We start from the raw sequence: 13,138 nt of genomic DNA, 5'->3' as shown, positions 1-13,138 counted from the left end.
TGGGAATTTAAGGACAAAACTCTCCCCATCTTTAATTTCATGTTGCTAGCTTACCCATTGCATTCAGGGTTATAACTAAACAGACACTGTATTTGGGGTGCAGATACTCCCAACAGGCTAGAGCATACATAGTAAGGAATACATCCAGCACTCCAGAATCATGAGCTGTTGCCAGGACAAGACTCTCTTGCAAGGGAAGCTTTCCTGAATGTTACCCAACATGTGTCTTCTGAACAAGGCTTCCCATTTTATTTAACATCAGTAAAGCTTCCAACTGCATTCCTATACCAAGACAGAGAATTAAGTGAGTTACCAGAAGTCAGAAACTGACCGGCTGCTCCTCAACCAACCCTTGAACAGAAGGCTGGTATCCATTACTCCTGTCAACCACGCAATGCACACATAGTTATCAGTCACTAGCCAATGGTAACTTTCCCAAGCAGTCTAAGCAAACTGGTTTCACTACCCATAATTCAACAAAATTACTACCGATCACTGGGGCTTGAACATAAATGTGAGCAGACAGATTTATCAAAGATGACAAGACAAGGTATGTGCTGCCACAAAACAATGCCTACACAGCTATAACCTCACTGTGACCAGAAAACTGACACACTGACCCACAGTCTTGCTATTTAGAATTAAATTTTTGAATTACAGATAGATTATTACACAGTATCCTGAGAATTGTAACTAACTCCCAGCACTTAGTTAAGCAACATGAATGACTGAGCTCAATATTTACAGTTCCCTTAGGTAACTATTCTCAATTGACCCAAATAAACCAATTTACCGGATCAATAGAGACCATGATGAAACAAAGGCAACAGATAGCAACGAAGAAACATGAAGCCACTCAGGCACTGTAGCATGCACAGCATGCAGAGCAAGACTTTCTAAGGAACTGGCCAGTTTCAATAGGTCAAATAACTTTAGATCCAGAAACTATATGGAATCCTGAACTTGGGAGGCTGAGGCAGAACTGCAAGCTCTGTGTCCACCTGATTTATATACAGTAAGACCTTGCCTCAAAAACAAACAAAGCAAAACAAAACCTAAGCATCATTTAGAAACTTAGAACAAAATATCATGCTGAGGGGGTATTTGTTCATGCAGAATACTGACATGGAGCCCTTACTAAGCTGTCAGCACAGGACTGGTTTTCATGATCACTTCTCTACTGGTGATGAGGACAGAGCCATTTCATTCTCAGCATCCTTCAGATAGCTCAAGTCAAAAGCTCAAAGAGGTTTTGACTGCCCTTTCTCTCAGGCACACACTTACCCATCAACACATCTGCCATCCCTTCCCTTCCAAATTATTTCCAGATTTGAGCTAGTTGCATCAGACCATCAGTCACCATTCCGTCTGGACTGTGCCTAATAGACTTCTCTGCTTTCCACCCTTGCATTCGTGATCCATGCAAAAACAAAACAAAACAACAACAGAAAAAACACCGAAGGCAATCCTTTCACAGTCTGCATGTGGGCAGAAGCTAGCCTTGCTCAGTGGTAGGTTTGATCCTTGTCCTTCATTTCTGGGAGGTAATCTGTATCACATATAATAAGTGTCCTTGTTAGAAGTGACCAACTGGATCTTAGGGAAAGGCTGGTCATACTATTTATTAGGGTGGAGGCTGGCCATGCCCAAAAAGTCAATCATGTGATTTAGGGTAGCAGTTTTTGATCATGATTATCAGTAGACTTGGAAACTGAAGTCAAGCCTGTGGATAATCATTCAATTAAGTAAGTCTATGTACCAAATCTCTAGTAAACCCTCTGAACACGGATGCTAAGGAGAGCCCTCCTGGCTGACAGCACTGTGTATTGTCACACATCAGTACCAGAAGGGTGGCATGGCCCCACCACATGGAAAAGAGAACTGAAGAGTCAAATGGAACCTTCCCATACATTTCTTCCTTTGCTGCCTTTAGTCCGTGTCAACATTAATATCAATAAACCCTAACAGTAAGTATAAAACAGCAGTTAGTAAAGCAGAGTTCCTCCTGGAAATAACTAGGCCCAAAGACAACTAGGAAACTCTCCATCAAACTGTGTAACGGCCATCAGAACTAAGGGCAGTGTTGGAGGGCACACCCTCAAATCTTAGTTTGGCTGATTCTGGAATGGTATCAACGAGTGTCTGCATAGTTTCTTCTAAATTAACAAAGAATCTCTAGAGTGTGTGATGGGTCCTTGTCTATTGCCTCTCTGCCTATACCTGTTCTTCCCTCTGCTTAATTTCCATGCATTCTTGCTTCAAAATTCTCAGTACTGAAGTCCGTATTGCTATAGACTCAAAGCTGTACCCTAAACTTCTACTGCAGTCTCATAAGCCTGCCATACAGTTTCCGTTCCTTCTGGAAGGGAAAGACATGAAGGCATTCAAGGGGGTCTCCAGCAGCACAGCCTGGTGGCTACCTGAGATATGGGAGACAAACAAGAATTGTCTGGCAGGATTGCTGTTTTGTCCTGAATGCAAAGCCACTGAACTCCCCAGTCTGGACACAACACTGCCCAATACTATACTCACCATAAAAGCTTATTTTATTACTCAAAGAGGCTACAGTGTACTTAGCTTGAATAGAGTCAATATAGCCTTACTATCTCACTTCAGGCTTCCAAGGTTTAGATGTGCAGATTGGACTCCCTGCCTTGTTAGCTAATTAAAGGTCAAGTGCTTCAAAGTGGTAGTCTAGTATGTTTATAACTGAAAGGAGAAACTACTCTTAATTCAGTATAACCAAAGATTTCAAGATTGGATTTAAAAACAAAAACAAACCCTCGTAATAAAATAACAAAAGACAAGCTCCTAGGAAGAAAAAATTAACGAAGACTCCACAATAATTGTACATAGGAGGAACTTTCACTATAGATATGCCTCAATTATAGGAGGAGAAGCACTCGCTAGAGCCATGTGGCATTCAAAGGAGGAGGAGCCTTCAGTGCAGCCATGAAGTATTCATAGGAGGAACCTTCACTGATAGCTAGCTATGCAGCATTTACAGGAGGAGGAGCCTTCCCCAGAGCAGTGCAGTATTCATAGAGGAGCCTTCACCACAGCTCTGCAGTATTCATAGAGGAGCATTCACTATAGCCATGCAGTATTCACAGAAGGAGGAGCCTTCACCATAGCTGTGTAACATCATTAGGGTGAGAAGCCTTCACTACAGCCATAAGACATTCTTAGGCCAAGGAGCCTAATGGAATCCAGAGTCCTTAAATGGGATCCAAGAGTGAGATGAACATAGATAACACTATACTTCTCAAAAGTGGTGCGCACATGGCTACCTCTGGCCTGTGACAGCAGTCTCTTGGGATAGCTCATAGGACACAAAGACTCATTATCTGCAGACTCTCTAGAGAACAGTACACTGGCCTCCCCATCTTCACCTTAATCCCACCAACCTAGGTTTTGCTCTACCTCATGGGAGAGTGATCTGACTCAAAATGCAACCCTGAGCCTCTAGCTTTCCAGTGTGCTCAGGACAGAGAGAATTCCTGACAAGCCTCCCAGCACACGCCTGGTCTATACTGACTCTCCTCCCTGAATGTCTCTCACTGTATGCCTTTCCACTCTGCTCCAGGCTGCAGCCCTCATCTTGTCCTAAACACAGGCCATTGCCACAGCCCTGTCTGAGAAACAGCCACTACTGTCCAGCGAGTGACTGGAGCCCTGACTGTGGGCCTCCTGACTTTTTTGCCTCTCCACCTCAGCAGAGCTTTGGCACAGACGTGCTGCATTAAGTTCAGAAACAAAACAGGGCCTGAAACCACAGAACTCAAAGTCCTGTGAATGGTAGAAGTTATGCAACTTAACCAACATTTCTCAGTAAAAATTCATAAGAAAGGGGGAAGAGTCAGTTATGTGTGATACTAGACATAAAAGAACAAAGCTTCAGGGCTGGAGAGATGGCTCAGAGGTAAAGAGCACTGACTGCTCTTCCAGAGGTCCTGAGTTCAATTCCCAGCAACCATATGATGGCTCACAACCATTTGTAATGAGACCTGGTTCCCTCTTCTGGCCAGCAGGCCTATATGTAGGCAGAACACTGTATACATAATAAATAAATCTTTAAAAAAAAAAAAAAGAATAAAGCTTCAACACACAGCTTGTGAGTTTTCTGGAAAAAGAGGCCACAACTAAAACAAGAATAGAAACACAAAAGCAATGTCTATCCAGGGAAGCTTCGTTTTAAACTCATTTCCAATGTCAGTTAATAAAACACACAAAAAGTTTTGCAAACCTCCTTTTTTAGGAGAGAGAACCAACTTTATGCTCAAAATTCACTAAATTTTAAATTAGGACTCATTTCCCTCACAAAGATTTTCAGTTCCTTTACGAATAGCATTTATGGAATTAAAAAGTAACAGCACCATTGCCTAAGTTAAAAGGAAAGAAGTCACCATAAAAGTCACTCCTCTTAGATAAGGAAAAAGAAGTACAGGCAAGGAGGCACTAACCTGCGCTCACTTCTAAAGGAGGAGCTAGATAGCAAAGAGAAGTCACGGGCCTCAGCTTTATTTCCCAGCAGCATGAAGACGGTGGGTGCTCTGGCCAAAGCCAGCAGCCCAAAGCAGAGAAAGCAGTATGACTTCTCATGTTACAAGTATTTTTATTCTTTCTATAGCTGTTCCTTAATTACCTCAACTAACTAACTCATCAGGGGCCTGGACTCTGATGCTTTCATCACCAGAACCTAGCAAAGACCTCAATGGCAGGAGTAAATAAGCACAGTTACTGCACACTAATAACAAGATCAAAGTGTGGCCCCACTTAAAATACAGATTTTAGATGTCTGGTTGTTCTACATACTACTGCTATGGTTTGCAAGTCAAACATTCCTAAGCACGTGCGTTTGAAGACTTGGTCCCCAGGTGACAGCACTGTTTTTAGAAGGTTGTTAAACTTTTAAGAGGTGGAGCCTTTCTAGAGGAAGTAGGTCACTAGGGGCAGACCTTGAGGGTTTATAGCCTGGCCCCACATCCTGTTCACCATCTCTCCTATCATGATAGGCCATATTCAGTCTAGAATCTTAATAAGACCTTATCCTCCCTTAAGCTGCTTCTTGCTGGGTACATGGTCTGGACAAAGAGGAAAAGTAACGAATAGGACACACACACCCAGGAACGTGGATGAGACGCAGCTCACAAGCTGTCCTAACGCAGTAAGAGCCCACCCATCCTGGGTGGGAGCGAGCAGCCCTTGTCTTCTTGGGATTCTCACTGCTCTCACCTGCTTCATTTCTCTACTGGCTCTCTGATCTCAGTCAACACATCCCTCTCCCACTTCTACATAAAGCAAACTTCTCTGGATACCCAAGATCACAGGCAGCTCCCACCACCACCCCTTCACACCCACGCCTCTTCACAATCCAGCTTGCATTTCTTTTCGGCCTACTCAACTCTTCGTGCACCAGTAAACCACCAAGCCACTGAACTAAAGAAAATTACTTGAGTACAGTATGAAAAGCCACTGAAACATTCTAAACTTCACAAACTGAGAAACTTATCCAGTTCTCACCCACCCTACACCCTTTTCCTCCCTCTCCAGTGTTATATCCAGACCACCTCCAGTTCATCTTCTGCAACTGTAGCAAGATCACCATTCTCAGCCTTTATAAAACACACTGTGCGTATTTGCTCGTTTGATTCCATCTACTTAATTACTATGTTTTTCCGACCTTCTTATTAAGAAGACTTAGAAACATTTTATTTTTAATTGTGGCCATGTCCCTGTGTATGAGCACATATGGGTTAGTACAATTGTCCCAGAGGCCAAAGGCATGAGATTCCTTGGCTGGAGTTACAGAAAACTGTGAGACAGCCACTTGACTTGGGTGCAGGGAACCAAACTCAAGTCCTTGGGGAGAAGAGAATGCTAACTTTGCACTCATAACCTCTGAGCTAACTCTCTAGGACCTTTCTAAACCTTCTGATTTAACTTTTCCATTCAAGTTCAGAATCCAGTGACATTTCCCTCAGCAGCCTCGTCTATCGTCTCACTCCCATCAAACTGCCTGTTCCCTTAAATAAGGCTTTTCATTCAGGGTGTGCAACGTATCCACTCCTGACCTGCAGGCCACTTCACTGGGGCTGGATTCACAGAGGACAGTGACAGTGTCTTTGGGGGAGACGGGGCTCCAAGACAGGATTTCTCTATGTACCCTTCGTCTCCTGGAACTTGCTCTGAAGACCAGGGCAGCCTCAAAAATCATAGAGATCTGCCTAGCTCTACTTCCACCACTTGGCAACAAACTGTATTCTTAAAAGCAATTATCAGTCCCCCTGAGTATGTGGTCCTATAGAAATTTAAATGACGATCCCCAACTTAGGACAGCACCTGGTACAGGGAGGCTATGCATTGCTGTCTATTAACCTGTAGCAATATGCTACAGATCCACAGCACAGTGGGAATTTGTTCTCATAGGAAGAGATTGAGTCTCAAGCTTTTTAATCTGGAAAGTTAATTTATGACGGTAACACAAGACAGTAACAAGAGAAGTGACTAAGCAGAGCACGGCAGCTCTGTGCCACCTTTACAAGTGCTCTGTAACCTATGACTATTAAAAAAAATAAGAGGTTTATAGATTCTCTTCTTATGTAAACCTCTCAGATTGGAAAGTAGTAGCAGTGAGCCAGCCAGTCATCCAGCTCCAGTTATCATAGATCTGTTACATTAGTGTTCTACTCAAGCCAAAGCAGAAAGTATAGAAAGTCCATTAGAGTCACAGGAATTACTACTTATACATTAATTGTGGGTGTTATTTCTTGAAAATTAGAGTGTGAAATCTAAGCTTACAGTTGACTTCAAATCTAAGCTACCCAATACCTTCTTTTCAAGCTTCACACTAGGCAAAGCACCTTCACGGGGAAAGGGGGAAGGACAAGCTGGTGGCCATCAGCAACTCTATTGCAGGTAGAGCAAAGCAGTGTACCTACCATCATAATTAGGATGATCAGATCTTTAAAAACTTTACAGTAAAATTTAGAGTAAGGCCTCAAAGCTAAGGAACATCAGCTAAGAAGAGGGACAAAGGGATCACACAACATGACACCAAGTGACAGGGTAGGCTGGTAGGCAGCTCAGAGTCCAGCATAATGCCAGGACAAGGCCTGAAACAGGAAGGTAGGATCTCGGTCAACTCTGGGCACAATCCTTGGCCTCAGATTGCTTTAGCTTTGCTTAAAATTCTGTAATCTGCCATTAAACCCTAACACAATTGCTCTAATGAGGAAACCCGTCTCTACTGATGACACAGAGCAACAACTAACATTTTGCCACAGGTCTCTGCTCTCAGTCTCATTTGCCGACCAGGATGTGCATAAAGACAGGAAAAGCCAGCTAGTGAAAGGCAGGAATGACAAAAGGCTGTAACAGATGCAGCTGGCATACTCTAAGTTCTACACATAATGTTCAAATACATCAACCACACAACTGTAGGCAGAGGTGAACCACAAAGTGAAAGAATAATTTCCCCAACCTCTGTACACAAGTCAAATCTACAGTACGAGCCTCTCAGATTTGACCTGTCTGGAGAAGTCAGTAGTAGGGCGTATCATTGAAAGTGTGGGTTATACACAATCAAAACCTCAACCCTATCTTCCTATTGTTTTTGTTTTGAGACAATGTCTTGCTACTGTTGCCACAGTTGGCCTTGAAGTTACTATATTCCTGCTTCCATCTCCCAAGTGCAAGGGTTACAAATGTGCACCCCACAACCAGGTCTAACTATACTTCTCCCTAGCGTGATAGTTCTGGTACTTCTCCCTAGTGTGATAGTTCTGGGTCACATTTGGTAATCAGTTATTAGCAATACTGGTCTTGTTGGCTTGGTTTGGTGTTTAACTAAGATATCATTAACATGCACTCTGTCTGACCATACATTCTCTCAGTCCCTAAGGACTAACCATACTTTTCTGCACTCCTCAAGAAAGTATGTCACTAGTCACAAACATCATCTTGAATCTACTTGATATATATGTGATTTAAGCAAACTATTCTTAATGACCATTGATAATTATCATTACTGCTAATAACATTTTGTATAATCATAATAAATAACTATACTGTGCTAGACTGTGACAGCCCTCTTCACTCCCTGGTTTGCTTCATGATCAGTCAGGGATGCATTCTGAGGGACAATGAAGGACACTGGAATGCAAATACTACCCAACCTCAATATATGAAGACTATTGGGGTATGGACCTGGACTCTATGCTTTACCAAGCTCTCAACCAAGGGCACACAAGTCAGAGAGTCAGTGAGTAGTTCTCAGGAAGTCATAACCAAGGAGGGCAATCTGGACAATTGCTTCCTCTAAAATATGAAGACAGGCGATCTGGGGAGGTGGCTCAGTGGGTACAGAACTTGTGCAAGCACAAGGGCCTGAATTCAGATTCCCAGTGTAAATGCCAGGCAGCCTTGGTGGCTATCTGTGGCTACCAACTCCAGGGATTGGGAAACTAATGGGAATTTCCCAGGACAAACTGGATAGCAGACTAGCCAGATTAACAAACTCTGGGTTCAAGTGAGAGACTCCACCTTAATGTATAATGTAGAGATCGACATAGGAAGGACAACCAAGGTTGTCCTCCAGCCCTCTACATGCATGTGTATACACATGCATACATGTACCTACACATTGCAAACAGGTGCACCACACACACAAAGGAAAACCTAATGCAGTAGTGTATGATGGTAATCCCAGCACTCAGAATATAGAAGCAGGAAGATTAGAAGTTCAAGGTCTTCCTTACCTGCACAGTGGGTTCAAGGCCAGTGTGAACCATGGAGGCAAGACAAGAAAGGCCTCTCTTTCTCCCCCAGTCTCTACACATTTATACAATGCTTAAAACCACAGACATCTCTTCATGCAGGAGGTTGAGCCAAACACACATCTGTCACAGGGTCCTTTACACAATCATGCCAGTAAAATAACTCAGCATGGATCCATTCACCCTGCACACAAGAACTCCCGAGATCTGAGATCTCTTTACCAAATAGAAGACTTATCAATGGTACAATGAGTATCTATTTTATGAACCATCAATGGAAAAAATGTTGCTGCCCTAATGGTATACACAAAGTATACCATGCATTTTAACTATAGGAATGTGCAAATATGAAGAAATGAAATGAAAAATATGAAAAATTTCTTAATGTTTAAACCAGATGAACAGAGATTTTTCTGGCTTCACTGCTAAAATCCTAACTGATTTTTTAAAAGAATAATTGATTTATTTAAAGGTTACTCTGTTCAACTCTGGGTATTCATTAAGATGCAGAATATTCAAGGCATGGGCAAGAATAACCGTGGTGGATCTAACAATATCAACAAAACATGAAAAATGAAGGTAGCGAAAGGAATAAAGCTCAGAAAGAGGCATCCAGATTGTCCAAACATCTGGGAACTGAGCAGCTTAACTTGCTCTAGATAGAGTTAGGAAGGCAGATCAACAACCCAAAGAGCTACCTAAGAATGGCTTGTACAGGCTGGGCAAATAATTCAGTTGGCAGAGTGCTTCAGGCACAAGACACTGGGTTCAAATCCTTAGTATCCTGTTTCTGTTTGGTTTTTTTTGTTTTGTTTTTTGTTTTGTTTTTTTTAAGGCTTACACATTGAATGAAAAACCATTATGAAACCAATGATGTTCTTCCTGTAGTGTTGGGAAAACGGCACCGAATCCCACCAGAACATCCCTCACGGACATCACTACTACATGCTTATCATGTACCATGAAAAATATGTAAGGAAAAAAAAAAAATCAGGCACTAGGGAAATGTCTGGAGATCTACAAAGATGACACCAGCTAACAATCTAAGCAACAGAGGAGAGACTACCTTAAATGCCCTCCCCTGATAATGAGATTGATGACTGACTTATATGCCATCCTATAGCCTTCATCCAGCAGCTGGTGGAAGTAGAAGCAGACACCACAGCTAAACACTGAACTGAACTGGAATCCAGTTGCAGAGAAGAAGGACCAGTGATGAACAAAGGGCTCCAGACCAGGCTGGTGAAACCCACAGAAACAGCTGACCTGAACAAGGGGGGGAGCTCTTGGTCCCCAGAATGATATCTGGGAAACCAGCATGGGACTGATCCAGGCCACATGAACGTGGGAGTCAATGAGGAAACCTAGGAAATCCATGGCGCCTCCTCTAGTAGATCAGTACTTATCCCTAGCATAGGTATGGACTTTGGGAGCCCATTCCACATAGAGGGATACGCTCACAGCCTAGACACATGGGGGAGGGGAGCCAAGCCCTATCCAAAAGGATATGACAGACTCTGAAGACCCCCCCCATGGAAGGTCTCACCCTCCCTGGGGAGCAGAAAGTATATGTAGGGTGTTAGTTGGAGGGAAGGAGGGGTGGCAGGGGAAGAGGGGAGGGAAAGGGAACTGGGATTGACATGTAAAACAACCTAGTTTCTAATTCAAATAAAAAATGGAGAAAAAAAAAAACAAAACAGCTCTTCTTTTAGAGAAAACAGGCTACTCTATCTACCTTGTTTCTCTGCTCATGAAAACAGAGAAACCTGAACCTTTTGCTAAACATAATTCTACACTAAAACCAGTAGTCATTACCCAGAACTATTTTCTGCTGGACTCAGTGACTCAGAACCATCCAACATGGTCATAAATCAAAAAATTTAATATGAAAACTGTCAGAAAACATGAAGCCATTCTCATGAGGGATGTTCCTACTAACCACTGTCCTTTCAAACATTCAAAGGCTTTTCGTAAAGTGTAAGCACTGAGCAGCTCATATTGTCCATGACATCTTACCATGAGTATATTCTAAGCTACACACTTAGCAAATGTGCTTTGTTCTAGTAAATGATCGATGCTGCAGGGAAAATACAACTGGCCCACCAAACTGTCTGATCACTGTCAAGCCCCAGGTGCTAATCTAGGGTTAAAAGGCTCAAAAAAAAAAAAAAATCTATCCAATTTGCATCCCACGTGTCTGTCTTTAACAATACATATTTCTCAGGATCTGCTGAAAGAAATGCCCATGAAATAGAATTAAATCCTACAATAAAAATCTAAGGGCAAAATAGTAAAAATTAATAATACAAAAACACATACTAGATTTGCTAGAGGCCCTCAGATGAAACAGCAGCCATCATTTTGCTGTGTACATACTCTGTCACTCCTTTGTTTGGTTTCTAACAACACTTATATATGACTTTGTTTATGCTAAGCACCAAACATACTCATTTTGCCTTTGGGGGTGGGTATGTTATAATTACCTCCCTTAACAGCTGAGGAACTGAGGGTAAGACAGCTCAGCAGCAGCACACAGAACTCAATGTGCTCTAAATGGCATTTCTCTGGTACCTGCCCCTAGCCCTAACCAAAAACACAGACAGGACAAAATTATACAGAAACCTCAAAGGGACAACCTTTGCTAACAGCCCCACTACCTTAGTAAGTTCACTCACAGGCTAATGTGGAAGGAAGTGTGTGCCTGTCTCGCCTGTAATGTTCTTGTCTACAATGGGGAAAGTAAGAGCAGCCAGGCCAGCACTGCTTCCTACCTGACTCCCCACTGGGTCTGCCTATTCAGGGCCAGAAAGTCAAATCATCCCACAGGCTTCAGCTTCAATTCTGGGAGAGCAGTGAGGTTTGAAAGTGCCTCAAGCAGAGCCCACAGTTCTCTGATCCTTTTCAATCTCAAACTCTGCTACTGAGTACCATCCAGCCATGCTAGGAATGAGGTCAATTACTAGAGTACCTGCTAGACTCTCTCTCCTCCTCTCTGCCCCTGGGGTTCAGACTCTTCCCAGTACTCACTCAGAGCTGTCATTAGCCCTTTCCTCTGCATGAACTGGGCCCTACAGTTAAGCTATTCTGAGTCTTCTCTCCTATGGATTCCTTCGGGGCAAATGAAAGATACAAAGAGGTGGGGGGGGGGGATATGAAGCCAAAATTCAGAGGTTCTTGTTTTAAGTTACTATTTTAAAAGACATGGTGGGCTGGCTAGAGTATGACCCAGGGGAAAACTGCTGGCCTACCAACATGAGGCCCTAGAATCAATTCCCAGCATCACAAAAAATAAAATATACAACATATGGCCAAAATACAAAGGAAGACATACATACTGCAGTCATGAGGACCTTAGAGCTTAAGATGGCCTCTTGTTTCCATCCACTAACTCCACTGTTCTTTACCACACACTTGTTTCTCCATTACCCCACTCCTCAGACGGGACACAGCAGAAGATACCAGCTTTAGAAACCCGGGACCTGCCTCCCATAAAAACATCACCACTTCCTTAGGGCACAAGACACTGAAGCTTACAGGTAAACCCCACCTGCCTGCACTCCCACTTCACCTCACTAGTGGGAGTTTTTAGGACAAGAGGTGGTGTTTTTAGGACATCAAAGTACTTGAGGTACCAAGAGGTTAAAATGGCTTTGGATACAAGCAACCCCTCCCAGAGAGATGAACTAAGGAGGAAAACCCATTCTGAATATAGGTGGCACTATCCCATGGACTTAGGACTCAAAATGAATAAAGGAGAAAATAAGCAGACTGCCAGAATTCACCTCCTCTGCTCCCTGACTGTGGACAACACTATGTGGCCAGTTGCCTTACATGCCTGCAGCCATGTATCTACCCCCCACCACATCCCCAACATGATGGGTTGTATCCTCAAATTAAGGGCCACATAAACCCATAAACCCTTCCTCTGTAAGTTGCCTTTGTTGCTATTGTACCACAACCATGAGAAAAGGAACTAAATGCTTTCCAATCACATCACACTATTAAACTTTAACATGAGTCTTTGGGGACACTGAAACTATGGCATGGTCATTTCACACTCACATGAAATAAGAGACTGTGTCTTTTCTCAATAAAAAGCTTCACACTGCCTCGCTATTAGAACATAAGTCCTCAGAAGCTTGCATGCAGTGGTGACTAACACTGCCAAACAGCTCTAATTTTCACAATCTGTAAACTAATTACAAATACCAACCACCAAAGAGATAAAATAATACTTTTAGTTGCACTTAAGTTTTACCAATAAAAGCATGACTATAAAATTGTACATAATGAAATCGGACTTGTCCTTGGGTCATTTTGGAAATATATTTTCACAATAGAGAAAACACCATAAAACCTGG

The 13,138-nt window shown here is 42.7% G+C and overlaps 1 protein-coding gene across 1 annotated transcript in view; it reads right to left on the bottom strand.

The window, feature by feature from the left end:
• Positions 1 to 13,138, bottom strand: part of Xkr6 (XK related 6) — a 221,931-nt gene that overhangs the window by 193,705 nt on the left and 15,088 nt on the right. The window lies entirely within an intron of this gene.

Source organism: Cricetulus griseus (assembly GCF_003668045.3).
Source record: "Cricetulus griseus strain 17A/GY chromosome 1 unlocalized genomic scaffold, alternate assembly CriGri-PICRH-1.0 chr1_1, whole genome shotgun sequence".
In the NCBI taxonomy this organism is placed as follows: Eukaryota; Metazoa; Chordata; class Mammalia; order Rodentia; family Cricetidae; genus Cricetulus; species Cricetulus griseus.
This window is presented reverse-complemented; position numbering and strand designations above follow the sequence as displayed.